At 42.7% G+C, this 18,089-nt stretch overlaps 1 protein-coding gene across 2 annotated transcripts in view; it reads left to right on the top strand.

Moving 5' to 3' along the window:
- LOC117372641 (leucine-rich repeat and immunoglobulin-like domain-containing nogo receptor-interacting protein 1) overlaps nucleotides 1-18,089 on the top strand; it is a 246,341-nt gene that overhangs the window by 39,238 nt on the left and 189,014 nt on the right. The window contains exon 1 of one of the 2 annotated variants that reach the window (XM_055222503.1): nucleotides 7,556-7,589. The exons of the other annotated variant lie outside the window; for it this stretch is intronic. The gene's annotated coding sequence lies outside the window, so the exon portion shown is untranslated. Of the gene's footprint in view, nucleotides 1-7,555; nucleotides 7,590-18,089 lie in introns of those variants that run through there. 2 annotated transcript variants of the gene reach the window in all.

Here is an 18,089-nt window from a genome sequence, read left to right as displayed (position 1 = left end):
CAGGATTTCATCTCTGCTGTTTGCAGATGATGTTGTCCTGATGGCTTCTTCAAGCCAGGACCTGCAGCAGGCACTGGGGCGGTTTGCAGCCGAGTGTGAAGCGGCTGGGATGAGAATCAGCTCCTCCAAATCCGAGGCCATGGTTCTCGACCGGAAAAAGGTGGTTTGCTCTCTCCGGGTGGGTGGTGAGTCTCTGCCCCAAGTGGAGGAGTTCAAGTATCTCGGGGTCTTGTTCACGAGTGAGGGAAGGATGGAGCGTGAGATTGACAGGCGGATTGGTGCAGTGTCTGCAGTGATGCGGTCGCTGTATCGGTCCGTTGTGGTAAAGAAGGAGCTGAGCCGGAAGGCGAAGCTCTCGATTTACCGGTCAATCTACGTTCCTACCCTCACCTATGGTCATGAGCTTTGGGTAATGACCGAAAGGACAAGATCGCGGATACAAGCGGCTGAAATGGGCTTCCTCCGCAGAGTGGCCGGGCGCACCCTTAGGGATAGGGTGAGGAGCTCGGTCACACGGGAGGAGCTCGGAGTAGAGCCGCTGCTCCTACACGTTGAGAGGAACCAGCTGAGGTGGCTCGGGCATCTGCTCAGGATGCCTCCTGGACGCCTCCCTAGGGAGGTGTTCTGGGCATGTCCCACCGGGAGGAGGCCCCGGGGAAGACCCAGGACACGCTGGAGGGACTATGTCTCTCGGCTGGCCTGGGAACGCCTTGGGGTCCCACCGGAGGAGCTGGAGGACGTGTCCGGGGTGAGGGAAGTCTGGGAGTCCCTGCTTAGACTGCTGCCCCCGCGACCCGGCCCCGGATAAGCGGAAGAAAATGGATGGATGGATGGATGGATGTACCATAGCGCTGAAGCATTTTCTAATTTGCTAATTTTGTTCACTGACAAAAATTTCTTCTAATTGATGAAGCAGGTTCCATTCACATGACATCTAAACACACACATGTAAAATGAATACTTCACCGGACGACACTTCTGTGTTTAGAAAGAGAGATGTTTGTGTCTCAATGCTGACACTAATGCTACATTTGAGGCATAATAAATATTAAACAACACCACAAAACTGAAGTATTCCACATAATAATTGGTTAGTTTTTATTTTAATTAATTTGAACTTAATAGGTTGTTTATTTTCTGTTTGCCGATGTTAATAAAGAGAGACACAGTGAGCTCGCTGACGTGCTGCTGTGCACAGAGGCTTTTGAACTGGAGACGCGTCAGAATTCTATGGTGGGATTTTCAGTTTAACTGTCAGATGGCAGTGCTGTTGACCTGGTTTATAGTTCATATCTCTGTGATAACTGACAGCAGAAATAAACAAAGGGGAAATGATCTTTTCACAACAGCTTCAGAAAGTGGTGTCACTATTCAGCTCCATTGTTTAAAAGACTTTAAGCCATAAGATTTATGTGGCTAGTTTGTGAAAGCAATATCTGATAAATGAAAAAATAAATACAATGAAATTAAATTGAATTACCCTACCTATTTTTCGACAAAACAAAGGGTGGCTACTTTGAAGATTTGAATATAAAATAATCCTGCCCCAGCAAAAAAACAAAAAAAAAACAACATACATTTGATGTCTCCTGTTTGTATATAAAATGGAGAAAGTAGTAAAAATTAAAAATAATAAAAACATTGGATGTGAGGGTGTGTCCAAACTTTTGACCAGTAGTGTATATGTATATATAAGAAGTGCACCCTACTTCAGACTATAGAAGCTCAAAAAAAAAAAAAGATTTTGGTTATAAACAATGATTTCTCACTAAAAATGTGTCACAATACATTTGACATTTCAGATGAAGTGCACAGAGAGAGCAGAGCTTTGGACTCCACCAAATCACTTTCCACATTTGACATTGCATTCGAGATTCAGAGAAACCTCTGGAAGCCACTAAAATGAACAAATTACTTTACAGTGGCAGACAAAAGTTAGAGAGGGATCTTTGTTGTAAATTTGAAAATCTCATTTTGAAATCAGTTTGAACTTAACACATTTACAAAACACTGTTTGGTCTGTGAAGTGAAAAATGCCCTCCAGCCCATTTCTCGAGGCTTCAAACGAGAATTAGTTTTTCAGAAAGATCCAATTTATTCAGAGCGTTGGGTGACAGAGCAGATTTTCACTTTATTTCATCAAATTGAAGTTAGATAAACAGAATTGTTAAGGTTCTGGGTTGGACATCCCTCTAATTACAATGTGCTGCAATTTGTGTTGGCTCAAATCTTTGTGTTGTTGGTTCCATTATAATCCACATGCCTGTTTTGCAGTTGTATAGTCATATTGATACTTGCAGCTGATGTCGTCAACATTCCCTGGGGGCTGTGATGCTAACTGTGGACACTGCTCTGTCTGAAGCTCTGTTAGACTTTAATCTGAGCTTTATTTTAACACAATCTGACCATAAAGAACTACAACAGGTGAGCTGATTTGTGCTGTTAATCAAGTCCCTCTCAAATCACATTACAGTCACAAGCTAGCTAGCATTAGCAAACAGTTTTCAGTTAGTCACTGTCATGTTTTTGTTGAAAACCAAACACATAAACAGGTCCATGGGCACTCATATTGATTAGACTCCTTAAAATGTTTTGTTTCAATCCACTTGGTATTTTTATTGAGTTTTCTGACTATCGTAACCTTTTTTTTTTTTTTGGCTGTGTTTACTAATGTGTGTATTGTGTCACCATGGAAGCTGCTGAACAATCTGCCATTGACATCCATGTAGAACACCCCCAGCATGATGTCACTGCAAAGTATCAACACACTCACTGTCTGCTCTTCCCCCCATAGAGCAGATTGGTAAACGATGTCTAACCAAGATTAATATTTTAAAAAGTTGAAAACAGGGGACTCTACTGGCAACACTCCAGTCAAAATCCTCCATAACATATTTTTACAAGCAGACAGAATATATATATATATATATATATATATATATATATATATATATATATATATATATATATATATATATATATATATATATATATATATATATATATATATATATATATATAAAAATCCACGATTCAACAAGCACTCAACCAAGTTAAAACTAATTATAAAGCAAGTCAAATTAACTAGCCCATGCATGTAGACCCTTCTAACTACTGCACACAGCCTGCCATATAAACCGCCCCATTCATTTTTATGAAGTAGGAAAATAAAAACTGTCATTTTGTCATTTATAGTCGACGCAGATAAATGGTTGTTTATATGTTCATTATATTTCCCATTGAGAAGAAATAGTCCAAATCTAACTTTCATGTCCAATTTCTAAAGCAAAAATTTAATTATCAAACCTTTCATCATTAGCCATTATAATGCTAATTTTGACGCTAATTGCTACGTCAATAAAACTATGCTAAACACTTATACAGACGGTAACCATTTCAAACAAGGCTCTGATGTTACTCACGTGTGGTTAAGTTGTTGTTAATCACCAAAACAGCCCTAGTTCATACTTTGCGACGTTTGGATGCTGACGCTAACTCTCCCGTTCTGTTTACGAACACTGAACGGGTCACTATAACTACTAAAAAGTTGTTTATTCTAGACACCTGAGTTAACCAATGTAAATTTCAAGATAACCGTTTCAACAAATAGTTATGTAATTGCACTTATACATAGGTGTAGGGTGACCAGACGTGCTTATTTACCCGGGACAGTCCCAGTTTTGAGCCCTGTGTCCCCTGTCCCAGCAGATTTATCCAAAACCATCCATTGATTTGTCTCAGTTTTATACAAGACATGTCCCAGGTATCCCTTTTTTGACCAATTTGACCCCAAAAGTAAAGAGGAGACTATATTGTCATTTGTTTAGCTAAAATTCAGAAAATCATGCTTGAAAATGACGCATAGACTTTAAAAAGAAGTTCCATTCAGCTCCAGTCAAATGAAGCTCATCGAGGCTAGCAGTTACAGGGGCGAATTTGGAGCCGATAATGTAGAGTGGGTTAATACGAACATTTTAAGACCAAAATGACGAGGCTCAGTGCAGCAGTTACAGAGAGAGGAGTGACAGTTTTTAATATAAAGTGAATTTGAGCTGGAGTTGATGGAGCTGAAGTGCGCTCATGCTCACTTCCTATTTGGAACTCGGAGGCTAGCAAGTTAGCTATGTCCATTTATATATACAATGACCATAAGGCAAAGAAAAAAATGCACCAACAAAAGTCCCTCATTCCATACTGAGTCGAGAATGGCCAGTGTTTATGTGCTATTTCACCATTTTATTTATCCCAACATCACAACACAAGTATGTCCCAGTGTTGAATGTTGAAAATCAGGTTACCCTACATAGATGACATAGGTGATAAAGGTGACAGAGCTGACACAGGTGACATAATAGGTGAGACAGGTGACATAATAGGTAACATAGGTGAAATAGGTGCCATAGGTGATATAGATGATATAGGTGACACAGGTGACATAGGTGAGATAGGTGATATAGGTGACATAGGTAACATAGGTGACGTAGGTGATATAGGTGACATAGTGGCATAATAGGTAACATAGGTGACATAGCTGAGGTAACATAGGTGACATAGGTGACATAGTGACATAGGTGACATAGTGACATAATAGGTAACATAGGTGCCATAGCTGAGGTAACCTAGGTGACATAGGTGACATAGTGACATAGGTGACATAGTGACATAATAGGTAACATAGGTGACATAGGTGACACTGGTGACATAGGTGATATACGTGAGATGACATAGGTGACATAGCTGAGGTAACATAGGTGACATAGTTCACCTAGGCGACATAGGCGACATAGGTGAGATAGGTGACATAGGTGACATAGTTCACCTAGGCGACATAGGCGACATAGGTGAGATAGGTGACATAGGTGACATAGTTCACCTAGGCGACATAGGCGACATAGGTGAGATAGGTGACATAGGTGAGATAGGTGACATAGGTGACATAGGTGAGATAGGTGACATAGGTGACATAGGTGGCACAGGTGACACAGATGACATAGGTGACATAGCTGAGGTAACATAGGTGACATAGTTCACCTAGGCGACATAGGCGACATAGGTGAGATAGGTGACATAGGTGACATAGTTCACCTAGGCGACATAGGCGACATAGGTGAGATAGGTGAGATAGGTGAGATAGGTGACATAGGTGACATAGGTGAGATAGGTGACATAGGTGACATAGGTGGCACAGGTGACACAGATGACATAGGTGACATAGCTGAGGTAACATAGGTGACATAGTTCACCTAGGCGACATAGGTGAGATAGGTGACATAGGTGAGATAGGTGACATAGGTGACATAGTTCACCTAGACAACATAGGCGACATAGGTGAGATAGGTGACATAGGTGAGATAGGTGACATAGGTGACATAGGTGAGATAGGTGACATAGGTGACATAGTTCACCTAGGCAACATAGGCGACATAGGTGAGATAGGTGACATAGGTGACATAGTGACATAATAGGTAACATAGGTGACATAGGTGACACTGGTGACATAGGTGATATACGTGAGATGACATAGGTGACATAGCTGAGGTAACATAGGTGACATAGTTCACCTAGGCGACATAGGCGACATAGGTGACATAGTTCACCTAGGCGACATAGGCGACATAGGTGAGATAGGTGACATAGGTGAGATAGGTGACATAGGCGACATAGGTGAGATAGGTGACATAGCTGACATAGGTGAAATAGGTGACATAGGTGACATAGGTGACACAGGTGACACAGATGACATAGGTGGCTGGTTACTCGCTTCTCTCCATTCTGATTGTAATCCCACACAGGCCATGCTATGACTTATTCAGAGCTGCACTTGTGTTTGCAGTGACACAGATGCTGTTAGTTCTCGACCCTGCTGTGTCCTCTGTGAGTGCAGTCTGAGCTGATGTATTCATGCTTTAGTGAGGGGAGCAGACGTGGTTTTACCTGAGACTATGGCTGGGCAGACTCTGGCTCCTCTCCACTCTCCTCCTGCGGTTTGTTTCATAGTGCTTTTCACTTATTTATTGATGGATTCCTACTACGCGGCCGCAGCACCAGTGTCCATGGGATTACTTTTTTATTACTCGTACTCCATTTGCACTTCAGTAAAACAGACAGAATAACTACAGATAGTCAAATGGGTGATTTGACTTTTTCCACCTTAAAATATATGTGTGCATTATAGTATATTCACGGTAATCAATTCTGCGGTTGCCATGGTTGCGTTTGGCTGCTCTTGTGGCCGACTGGTTGGCACACTGAGCAGTTTTTAGACCTTTTCTATTTTTATGTGAAATTTTTTACTTAACATTTGGGGATTTTGACCAGCTAAGAAGTGCAATTTGTGCAGTTCAAAGGACAGAAGATTACGACTATTGGGTTGTGTGATGTGAGCAGTTTGTTTTTTCCTGTATCCATGGTGACCCTGCATGGACCTTGCTATACTACCCAGCTAGCTTTTAAATGCTGCAGACTTTTTATAACAATACAACTTTCTACTCTAAATATTGCAGAAAATGTTCTAGAGAGAATGGCCTGTTTCATCACCGACCAAAACAACAGAGGATAGGGTGAGGCTCAGGAGAGGCTCTCCTGTGGTGTCTCCAGAGTTCACCTGGCTCCCCCTGGACACTGCTGGAATACCTGGACTTCAGGACATAAAGGACAGAGAGGACACAGAGAAAGGACACTTTAGTCCTTAGGGCTGTTACTCACCTCAAACTGCCCTAACACTGAATCTGTTGAGCTGCACAGATACTTGCGTTTGGCTTTTCTATTATGACTGTATTTTACTGCTCAATGTGATTAAATTGACCATCAAGGACAAATACAGTGAAATTGATTGGTTGACTGAATAGTGTAAAGCAAAACAAACAAACAAACAAAAAACAAACAAATAACTGAAGGTGTATTATATATCTATTTAGATGGAGTGTCTACTACCTGCTTGTCCAATGGAGGAGATGTTATTGCTTTGCCAGAGTTGTTCCACAGTATGGCATTTAACTTATCTGTCCTAGAGGGAACAACCATATGATTCTACCAGCCCAAGTTACGGCCGTGCACACTAAGGCCACATAGGCAGTCCAGCACATATGTGCAGGGTGGAAGATTCTGCAGGGAAAGCATACATGGAGCGGCATAACCAAGTGGAACAGTTCACAGAAACATCTGTGCGTCCAGACTGGAGACCTAAAGGTCAAGGTGAGAAACATCTTCAGAGGTCGTGGAGAAGGACCGAGCCAAGATCCTGTGGGACTTCAGATACAGACTGACAGAATGGTGATGAATCAACCGGACATGTGGTGGTGGATAAACAACAGAGCAAAGCCGCTGTGGTGGAAATGTGGAAAGCCCCATGTAAAAGGCTCTAATAAAAAACAAATGTGAGAGCCAATAAGATTCTTCAATACGAACACAACAAGTTACACAACAAGTTTGCTATGTAGCTGTTGTAATCGGAGCACTCGGAGCAGTGACCCCCAAACTGGAGGAGTGGCTACAGCGGATCCCCATGAAAAACATCGAACACAACAGAAAAGAGCAGTACTTGAAACGGGAAACATACTGCGCAGAACCCTCAAGCTCCCAAAGGTCTGGTAGGGATTTATTTTTGTTCATATGGTGTGAGATCTGAACTGTTGTATGAGCTTTTTTTTACTTGTCCAGCCAGAACCATGAGCTTTGACAAAACTTTACAAAGACGAGTGGATCTGGAGTTGCATCCTCTTTCCCCGGTTTCAGAGAGCGTGATTGACAGGCGGATTAACCAATCAGAGAGATGTATAGTTGTGTTTGTGTCAAAAACAAACATGACTGCTCGCAAAAAAAAAAAGAACCATACTCTTATTTATCGCAGGTTTGGCTCTGTGTCTGGAGGATTCCCTAAATTTCCCCGCAGAGGACACTTAAGCCTATGTAAACCTCAGTGCTTTGTACGCACTCTACAGGTGTGTATAGCGAATGAATGCTAAATCCCTGTTGAGCGCATACAGGCGTCTCTCATTAAGATGCACGGCGGCGCGGTGCTTTGTTTATGGTGTGGTCTACCCCTCGGGCTGTTGCTACTTTGCTGACGGCAAGGCAGAGCAGATTACACAAGGCACACGTATCGCCTAGTTTTGATCCATACCACGACCGAGATCCTTGACCTTACAGGGAGACAAGAGGTAAATGTGCTGAGCTTGTGAGTTTTTAATCAACCGAGGCCCGCTGTTCAGGCATCTCCCATTTATGCTGTTTTGATTTGAATCGCAATTGTGCCTTTTACCCTGACATTTGGATGATAGTGATAACATACCTGAATACTGAACGCTTTTCCTCCTTCACTATCACTTATGTGTGCGTAATTGTCTTATTTGTGTCATTTTTAAGCCTTCTGTAACTTTTCCGGGGGGGTTTCTATTTGACACCTGTCTCCATGGTGATACTGTTACAGTGTTATACTTATAATGTACCACAGTATAACATTAAAGTTACATTTTCATTTTGGAAAACATGCATTCTGACTATGGGCGGGGTCTCTTTTCCATAGATCTTACTTGTAACTTGACCTGATGGCATTTCCTGCTTGTTTGCAAGGAGATAGAGGAGATAAATGACACCTGAAAGGAGATTATTATGTGGCAGATTCTCCACCAGAAAAGTTACATAATGCACCTTTAAATGTCTGTATTACTCAAAATGCTCTAATTACCACTATTATGCAGATTGGTAAATTGTCATTATTGTTAAAACTAAGGTTACATTGTATATGGATTTCACAGCAACCAACACCAGATCTGGCTTTTACAGTAAAAAAGTTCAATGTAATAGTTAATTGTTACTTAACAGCTGCTGCCTTCAAGATTCCCTGGGGGTGTGATGCTAACTGTAAGCACTGCTCTGTCTAATACTTTGTTAGACTTTAATCAGAGCTTTATTTTACCACAATCTGACCATAAAGAACTGACTTAGCTGGATCTACAACAGGTGTGATGTGCACGTGAACAAGTCTCTGACACATAAAATGACAGTCACAAGCTAGCTAGCATTAGCCAGTAGTTGTTCAGTCATTCTCACCTTTTGTGCTAAAAATCTTGTATGTATTGTGTGTCCATGGTAACTAGAACACCCCCAGTGTGATGTTACTGCAAAGTATCAAGTAAATATATCACTAACTGTGTACCCACTGCATGACGTCTTCAACTTTTGGTTAATTTTTTTTAATCTCCATAAAAGAGCATTTTAGTGTGTATGTGTGTGTGTGGGTGTGTGTGTGTGTGTGTACATGCAAATGTGGGTGTGTGTGTGCGCGTGTGGGGGTGTGTGTGGGTGTGTGTGTGTATGGGTATGTGTGTGTGTGTGTGTGGGGGTGTGCCGGAGTGTGTATGCGTGTGTGTGTCTCTATGTGTGTGTCTGTATGTGTGTGTGTGTATGCATGCTTGTGTGTGTATGGGTATGTGTATGTGTGTGTGTGATGTGTGAGAGTAGTTCGTAAACCTGTGGAGCTGGTATTGATTGTGCTTCTTGATGAAACATGTCTCTCTTCCTCCAATCACTGTGTCATGAGTGGCGTGTCGTTGTGTGCGGCGTGTCGTTGTGTGCGGCGTGTCGTTGTGTGCGGCGTGTCGTTTTGTGCGCTGTGTCAATGTGTGCGCCGTGTCGATGTGTGCAGTGTGTTTACTCTCTGCAGGCTGCTTCCTTCAATCAGGCCCGGGCCAACAAGGCAACATTTTACATGCCCTTCTTTACAAACATCACAGTTAAAGCCCGGCCATGTGGGACGCTCAGTCATTGTTTCACAGCGGTGCCTAATGGTTATGTCAATGTGAAATGAACACGACACCACAAAGACTATTGGACAGGATTTTACCCCAAAACAATCCATGAACTTCAGACTAATTATAAATGACCACTGTTGCCATAACAACAAATATATCTTTTGAATGGTGAAATGTACTTTAAGTGGGCAACTATAATAACCTGGCTCACATCAGATTGATACGTGTAGAACACTGGACTGAGTTATATCAGTCTGTTTAGGAGCTTTACCTTTGACCTCCACTCCAAAATGCTGCTCTGTGATTGGTCCACCACAGCAGCCAGAGCACCAGGAGCCTGACAGGATTTCTTGTGAGTTCCTCACAAGTATCGTGAGAATTCATCTTTCTGCACAAAGGAAGCCAATAGAAGGTTTTATTTCTGTGTTTAGCCTCAAATGTAAAACATTAAATTTATTTATCTCCATGGAGACAAACAGCTGACATCACCAGGCCAAGTTACAGGTCAAAACAAACCTACTCACAGTAATAATGCATATAATAAATATATGACATATGCATTCAGTGGAACATTTCAGACAAAGCAATCACATCTCCATGGAGACAAGCAGCATTTCTAAACAGTTAGTTAAAACAGTTACACAGTATAGCTTTAATCATTGTTAGTACATGATAGTTAAACAAACATGAACTGTCTTCACCTGTGCTCAGCCGACAGACTTATTTACACAAACCTGTGAGACACACTACACATAAATATATAACTTTAGAATTTAGAACGTTATGTGTGTGTGTCAGCACTGAAAAGAGAGAAGAGAGGAGGAGGAGGAGAGGAGGGAGAGAGGGAGAGAAGAGGAGAAGGGGGAAGGAACAGAGGGGAGAGAAAGGAGGAAGAGAGGAGGGAAAGAGCAGGGAGGGAGAGAGAAGAGAGAGAGGGGGGACAGAGGAGGAGAGGAGGGAGAGAGGAGAGATGAGGGAGAGCGGAGGAGGGAGGAACAGAGGAGAGAGAGAGGAGGGAAAGAGGAGAGTGAGGAGGAAGGGAGGGAGAGAGGGTAGACAGGAGAGAGGAGGGGGGGAGGTGAGAAGGAGGAGGGCGAGAGAAGAGAGAGGAAGGAGAGAGGGAAAGAAGAGAGATAAAGTGAGAGACGAGAGGGGAAAGAGACAAGATAGGAAGGGGGTAGCAGAGAAGAGAGATGAGAAAGAGGGGTGAGAGGCAAAGATAAAGATATAGCAGAGGAAAGGAGAGGTGAGGAAAGAGGGGAGAGACAGTGAGGAATAAGAGGAGAGAGAGAAAGCGAGAGATAGAAGGGGGGGAGACGAGACCGGAGAAGTGAGGGGAGAAAGAGGGAGAGAATGATAGAAGAGAAAGGGAGATGAGATGAGAGAGGGTGACGAGAGAGCGGAGGAGAGGTGAGATGGCACAAACACAAATATAGCTCTATAATTGTTGTGTGTGTGTCAGCTCTGAAGAGGTAACACAACCTGCAACGCCAATTACCCACACCTCCACCTCCTCCTCCTCCTCCTCCTCTTCTCCCTCCTCCTCCTCCCCCTCTTCCTCCAGCCATCCAAGGTTATCCACTAATTACAGACTCAGGGAGAGAGAGTGAGAGGGAGAGAGAGGGAGGGAACGAGAGACATAGAGAGTGAGAGGCAGTGAAAAGGATGGGGGATGAAAGATGGAGGTCAAGAAGAAGAGACAGAGGGAGGAGAGAGACAGAGATGATCAAAGAGAAAGGGATGAGGGAGAGATAGATCGAGTAAGAATGAAACAGAGGGAATGAACAAAACAAGAAAGACAGATAGAGAGAGGGAAAAAAGAGAGGAATGGGAGACGGTAATAGAGAGAGAGGGATAGAGAGAGAAGAAAGAAAGGGATGGGAGACAGAGATGGAGAGAAAGAGGGATGGAGAGAGGAAAAAGAGGGATGGGAGACATGCAGAGGGATAGAGAGAGAAGAAAGAGAGGGATGAGAGACAGATAGAGATAAAGAGGGATAAAAGAGAAGAAAGTGGGATGGCTGACAGATGTAGAGGGATGGAGAGAGAAGAAAGAGGGATGGGAAACAGAGATAGAGAGAGAGGGATTGAGAGAGAAGAAGGTGTGGGATGAGAGACAGGAGAGGGATGGAGAGAGGGAAGAAAGGGGGGATTGGGAGACAGAGATAGAGAGAGAGGGAATGAAGAGAGGGGTGGGAGACAACGAGAGAGAGAGATGGAGAGAGGGAAGAAAGAGAGGGATGGTAGACAGAGATAGAGAGAGAGGGAAGGAAGAGAGGGGTGGGAGACAACGAGAGAGAGGGATGGAGAGAGGGAAGAAAGGGGGGATGGGAGACAGAGATAGAGAGAGAGGGATAGAGAGAGGGAAGGAAGAGAGGGGTGGGAGACAAAGATAGAGAGAGAGGGATGGAGAGAGGGAAGAAAGAGAGGGATGTGAGACAGAGATAGAGAGAGAGAAGGGGCAGAGTGATAGTGGGATGAAGAGAGAGTGAGAGAGTTATGCTAATTAATGTGCTGGTTTTCTAGAGGCCACAGTGCGGGTCATTACCCCCCTCACCCCCTCCTCACCCCCTCCTCACCCTCCGACATCTTGACCAATTACCAGGTCTAAAGTGAAGCTGGTTCAAATCTGATGCTTCTGCTGTAACATCGTTAGAGCTCGTTTCAGCTTCAAGTGTCGGCGAGGCGGCGAGTCCTACGGCACAGATCTGAGACACGCACATATTTGAGTCAGAATGATGAGCGTCGCCGTAGCGATCGCACAACTGTAATGACTCACACACAGAGGGATCACTGTCCTCTGTGCAGTTTAGCACTCGACTGAGGTCAGAGGTCACAGGGGCCTCACCACTGGGAGACCAGAGGGAGGGAAAGAAGGGAGGGAGGGAGAGGGGGAGGGAAAGAGGGGAGAAGAGAGGAGAGAGAAGGAGGATAAGAGGGGAGAAGAGAGGAGAGGGAGGGGAGAAGAGAGTGAGGGCAGAAGAGAGGAGAGAAAGGGAGGACAAGAGGGTAGAAAAGAGGAGAGAGAGGGAGTGGAGAAGAGAGGAAAGAGAGGGAGGCAAAGAGGAGAAGAGAGGAGAGAGAGAGAGAAAGAGGAGAAAAGAGAGGAGAGAGGGAGGGAAAGAGGGGAGAGGAGGGAGAAGGAGAAGAGGGGAGAGGGAGAGAGGGGAGAAGAGAAGAGATGGAGGGGAAAAGAGAGAAAAGAGAGAGGGCAGAAAGAGAGGAGAGAGATGGAGAGAGGGGATGAGAGGAGAGGAAAGAGGGATAGAAAGAGAGAAGAGAGGGAAGGGATGAGAAAAGAGACAAGAGAGAAAGGGAGGGGAAAAGAGAGGAAAGAGGGGGAGGGAAAGATGGAGGAGAGATGAGAGGAGAGAGGTAGGGGAGGGAGGGAAAGAGGGAGGAGAAAAGAGAGAAGAGAGAGGGAGGAGAAAAGAGAGGGAGAGGAGGGAGGGGAGAATAGAGGAGCGAGAGTGAGATTTTATTACAGAAGAGGTGCCCTGCAGTCACTCAAGAGATCTGGGGATGATAATCATTAAATCTCCCTCTGACAGTGTTGCGTCTCCGTTCTTTAAAGCAACTGACTGTGTGTAACGTTTTGATTGAAAATTTCATAAACTTGACCTATCTGCGTCCCCAGATATGAGGTAAACATGTTCACATCAAATATAGCAGATTCTTAATTACAAAAACATTGGACATGATGTTCTATTTATTGGTTATTTGTTGTTTTGGTTCTCAAGCCAATTATTTTTTAAAGCAGAACGAGTCTCATATGGGTTCAGTGTCATTGCTGAAATCCACTTAAATCCAAAATGCCTCTTTCTGATCTGAATCCTCACTGCTGAGTCAGTGCTAGTGCAGCCGCTGCAGCTCAGGGAGTGAATTCTGGAGGTTCTGAGCTTTCACATGAGGCCTGTGCATATCCTGAGAATGAGACAAACTTGTATGTGTCTTTATCTGCAGGTGTGAGGCTATTTTAGCAGGGAGTGGGCACTTAGCAACGCTGTCAATCAAACCTGTTGCTAACGCTAACGGGAGAAACCTCGTGGAAAGAAGGCGCCTGATTTGTTTGTTATTAATCTTCACATTTTGATTGACATACAAAATAGCCAAATAAAAACAGCAGGATTATGTAGAGCGGGCTAATATGAACATTTTAAGACCATATTCGCACTAAAAACGTGGTTTATTTTGACAGAATCCAGCTTTCTTTTGTCGTAGAATCCTCCATGCGTATCCATATGTGCTTGGAGGTAGAGCACAAATGAACGTTCGGTCACTGTTTTGCATTAGTACAGTTACAAAGCAGCTTAGAGCACAATGCACCGGGTCTATTGTGAAAACCTCCGTACCTGCCTCTTCCCGTCCTCTTTCTCTCCCTCTGCCCCTTTGTCTTGTCCCTCTGCCTTCGTGGTGCGGTTGTTAAAGTTTGATTGCGATAGTGTCCCAAAATAGATTGCGTGTTGTGTTGTCCTGTGTGACTTTGGACCCCGGCTCTCAGCATGCGTGTGACAAAGGAGCGCCAGAATTAGCAGGTCTGCGCCCCTTTAATTAAAGACCGGCGGCGGCGGCGGTGGCAGAGAGAGAACTGTGAAACAAGAACGGATTTTCAATTATTTATCGACCAGAGGCACAAAGTACACCTCAGACTGTACAAACATGTGAGGAGTGTCCACTGCTGCTGGCAAGTCCTAACTCTGTTTTGATCCTGTCTCTGATGTGCGCGTTTAAGATAGAACCAACCAAGACTGCACCAAGTAATTAAAGAGGAAGTATTTTACGTCTATGGGTTAATTACTGCTAACACATAACATATTTAGATCACCATGTTTCCTTTTATAGTTTTGAAAATGCTAAAGTCTCCGAAAACAATGTATTAACATGTTTTATAAGTTTCACTTTTGTTTTTGATGCTCTCAGTTCTCCTTCCCTTTGCTCTCTGCGCTAAGTCACCCTCCTTTCAGAGCACCATTGCATTACAATTGAAAACTACTGCAGGTCGTGTCAGGTTTGTGAAGTTGTAGGGTGAGAACGTAGGCTTGTAGGGCTCGGGAGAGATCACTAGATTACTCAAACATGCATGGATGACATCTAAAACCTCTTCAGCCATGTTTTTGATCAGGGAACTTCATAACATGGTAGTAAGCTCCAGAAAGTCAATTTTACGTAACACGCCCTCTTTAAGGTGGTGAGAAAGCGACAGAATGAGGCAAGTAGCAAGAATAACAGCACCAATAAAAAAAAAAAACACAAAACATTTATTTATATTTAGAAATTGACCAGTTTATAACTTAACTTTTTGCATATGTCTTTAAAGCTCCATATGTTGTTTAAGCTGACACGTTTGACACTGCTTCTCTAACATGTCTTTATTCAAATGATGTTTTTTAATGCTCATACCTTTAAAAAAAACATATAGTGTTACTATGAGCAGGGTCACCCTTCCACAGATCTGACCTGTAGCTTGTCCTGGTCCTGTTTTATGCGTGTCTCAGTGAAGATGGATATGTTTAAAGCCATAATGCGGACCATTCCAGGCAAATCAATTCAATTTGTATGGAGATAAGCGAGTGGCAGGCCCTTCACCAGAAAAGTTGCATTGTGTAAGATATTTTTTGTTGGGTAAAGCAGTGGGCAGTAACATTATAGTCAGGTAAATGATAAAAAATGGTGCTATATATCGGCCTCTGGGTCTTAAAATGGACAATGAAAAGTATAGGCGTAGCTAACTATGAGATTACATTATTTTCTACCGTGTATCTTTGAATTTAAACTGTGTGACAACAATTTATAAGTCACAAATTAGTTAACTTTTTGGAGCTTTCTACCATTTTATAACACTGTTCCCTCATCAAAAACATGGCTGAAGAGGTTTTAGATGTCATCCATGCATGTTTGAGTAATATAGCAATCTCTCCCAGGCCCTGTTCAAACCCTCCTTGCGTTTAGCTGTAACATTCTGTCCAATGCTCCGCCCACAAGCCTACATCACCCATGCTCCCACACGACAATTCTCCATAAACATACAAAAACACGATACAAACTTTACACTACAACTTCACAAACCTGACGTGACGTGCAGTGGTTTTATTAGCGAAATGTCCGTTGACTGTGTCGCGATAGTGCTCTGAAGGGGGAGTGATTTAGCGTGAAGAGCAAAGGGAGGGGAGACTCAGATCATCAACAAAGAAAGCAAATGAGTGAACTTATTAAACATTTTCATACGTTGTTTTTTGGTGAATACAGCATTTTCAAAACAATAAAAGGAAACATGGTGATGTAAATATATTATGTTTGAGCAGTTAATACCCCATAGTAGTAAAGTAAAATACCCCCTCTTTAAACAAAAATAAAATAATATCTGGAAACATAGCAGTCCCATTGTTTTGTGAGATGGAGGAGCCTATATAAGACACTTGCATAACCGTGTTTGTGCACAATATGTTTTGAAAAAGCATTTATACAATTTGGAATTACTTTTTCCATTCAGACTAAGGCAATCTGTTTAGTTTTTACATTTCAAGGATTGCAGCACACAGTCACTCAACCTGAGGACTTTAGCAGCCCTCTCTCCAAGAAAAAAATCACTTTATTTCTGCTCGCTCTCCTTTCTCCTTCCTCTTGTTTCCATGGCAACGTGACAAGGAATGAAGGACAAGCCACTGGTTTTGCACGTTTTCCACACACGCTAATGAAAAAGCTCCGGGAAGTGGCACCCAAAGTAAAATATAGCACAGAATTACATACATACTGAGCAGACTTTAAAGACCAGCTGGTAATTTACTATATTGTGGGAAGTTTTTGTCTTTATCTGTGTTTTATCTTGGAAAAGAGGAAACTTGGTACACGTAAAAATAACTAAGCCTTAATAAATCATGACCAAATCCATTATGAACAAATAGTTTCTTAAGAATGATTCAGACTTAAGAACTAATGTTAAGATTAAGGTGGACTGTTTTATCCCCGTGAGCAAATTTGCCCTCTTCGTTTGACCCATCCTTGAATGCCGTTGAGACTTTTCCAGATCTTGAGCTAGTCTTGGCTTTTGGGTTGATGGGGGAAACCGGAGTGCCCCAAGAAAACCCACCCAGACACAACAAAAACACGCAAACGGGGCACAGAAAGTCCCAGGTGACCCACCACGCCACCAACTACTTAAAGGGCCCATATTACGCTACTTTTTAATCTGTTATAATGTTGTTTCCTCATCACAAACAGACCTGGAGTTGTGTTTTCTTTCATTCACACATGTTTAATGCACAAACCCGGTTCTTCTCTCAAACAGAAAACACTCTGTTCCACTTTGTGATGTCATATGGTGATACAGGAAGTGCTCCACTGTCTTTTTCAACTCCATACACCTTCATTAGAATCATGTGCATAATTTCAGACCTGGAATTGCCAATATCTACTAAACAAAACGTAAAAAAGTAGATACTAACTTGAAAACTACCACTTTATGACATCACAAGGTGGAACAGAGCATTTTGAGCTTTGCAGATGTAGATATGTAATAATAAAGAGTTACTCAAACATTAGTGAATGAAACAAAACACAACTCCAGGTATGCTTTTTAGAAGGTAGGGCCTTTGATTAAGGGGTTATGAGCTATGAATAGTATATTAATAAAGCAGTTACTAACGCTGAATCTTTGTTAATTGACTATTTGTTCATTACGAGTTTATTCCATTAAAAGTATATATGCTATTATAAAGTGTCAGTGGCAACCTCACTCACTGTAAGAGCGCATGTTTTGGTCATCATCAGTGAGATAAGCTGATCGAGGCCCCATCCTGAAAAGTTACACAGTGCACCTTTACATTTACATTATATAAAAACAACTTAAATGCCATACACACATTTTGTCCATGTATTTGAGCGTAAAGTGTTTTGCACCAGTACAGATATATTGTATAAGCTGCTCTTGAGGTCAAAATATGTCCACTGTGCAGTATCAGGAAGAGCGTGATTAGCATGCTAGTTGTCGTTAGCGATACCGTGTTGAAAAATCTCTGCACTGGTTGATAAAAGTTGTGAAAAGCTCTTAAAAACTCATCATGGTGAATAATTAGGATGCTCGAAATCAGACAATCAGGTGAGTGCGGGGTAACTTTGACCCACTGTAAACCTGTTTTTCACGTTTTCCACGAGTAAAAATCTGGTCCAGCGCTTTGAAACGACTCTGTTTTGCGTTGCCGGTTCGCTGCTGTCTGTGTCTGGGATCAGAATGACTTTTAATACAGGCTCATTTATTGCTTAAAATGATTAAAGTAACTCGATCACCATTTTCTATTTGAGAAGAAATGTCAGAGTAAAAGTAGGTCAGAGATGGAGATGA

This window comes from Periophthalmus magnuspinnatus, chromosome 6, assembly GCF_009829125.3.
Source record: "Periophthalmus magnuspinnatus isolate fPerMag1 chromosome 6, fPerMag1.2.pri, whole genome shotgun sequence".
Lineage (NCBI taxonomy): Eukaryota > Metazoa > Chordata > Actinopteri > Gobiiformes > Gobiidae > Periophthalmus > Periophthalmus magnuspinnatus.
Note: the sequence above shows the minus strand (reverse complement) of the source record. Positions and strands in the feature narration are given on the sequence as shown.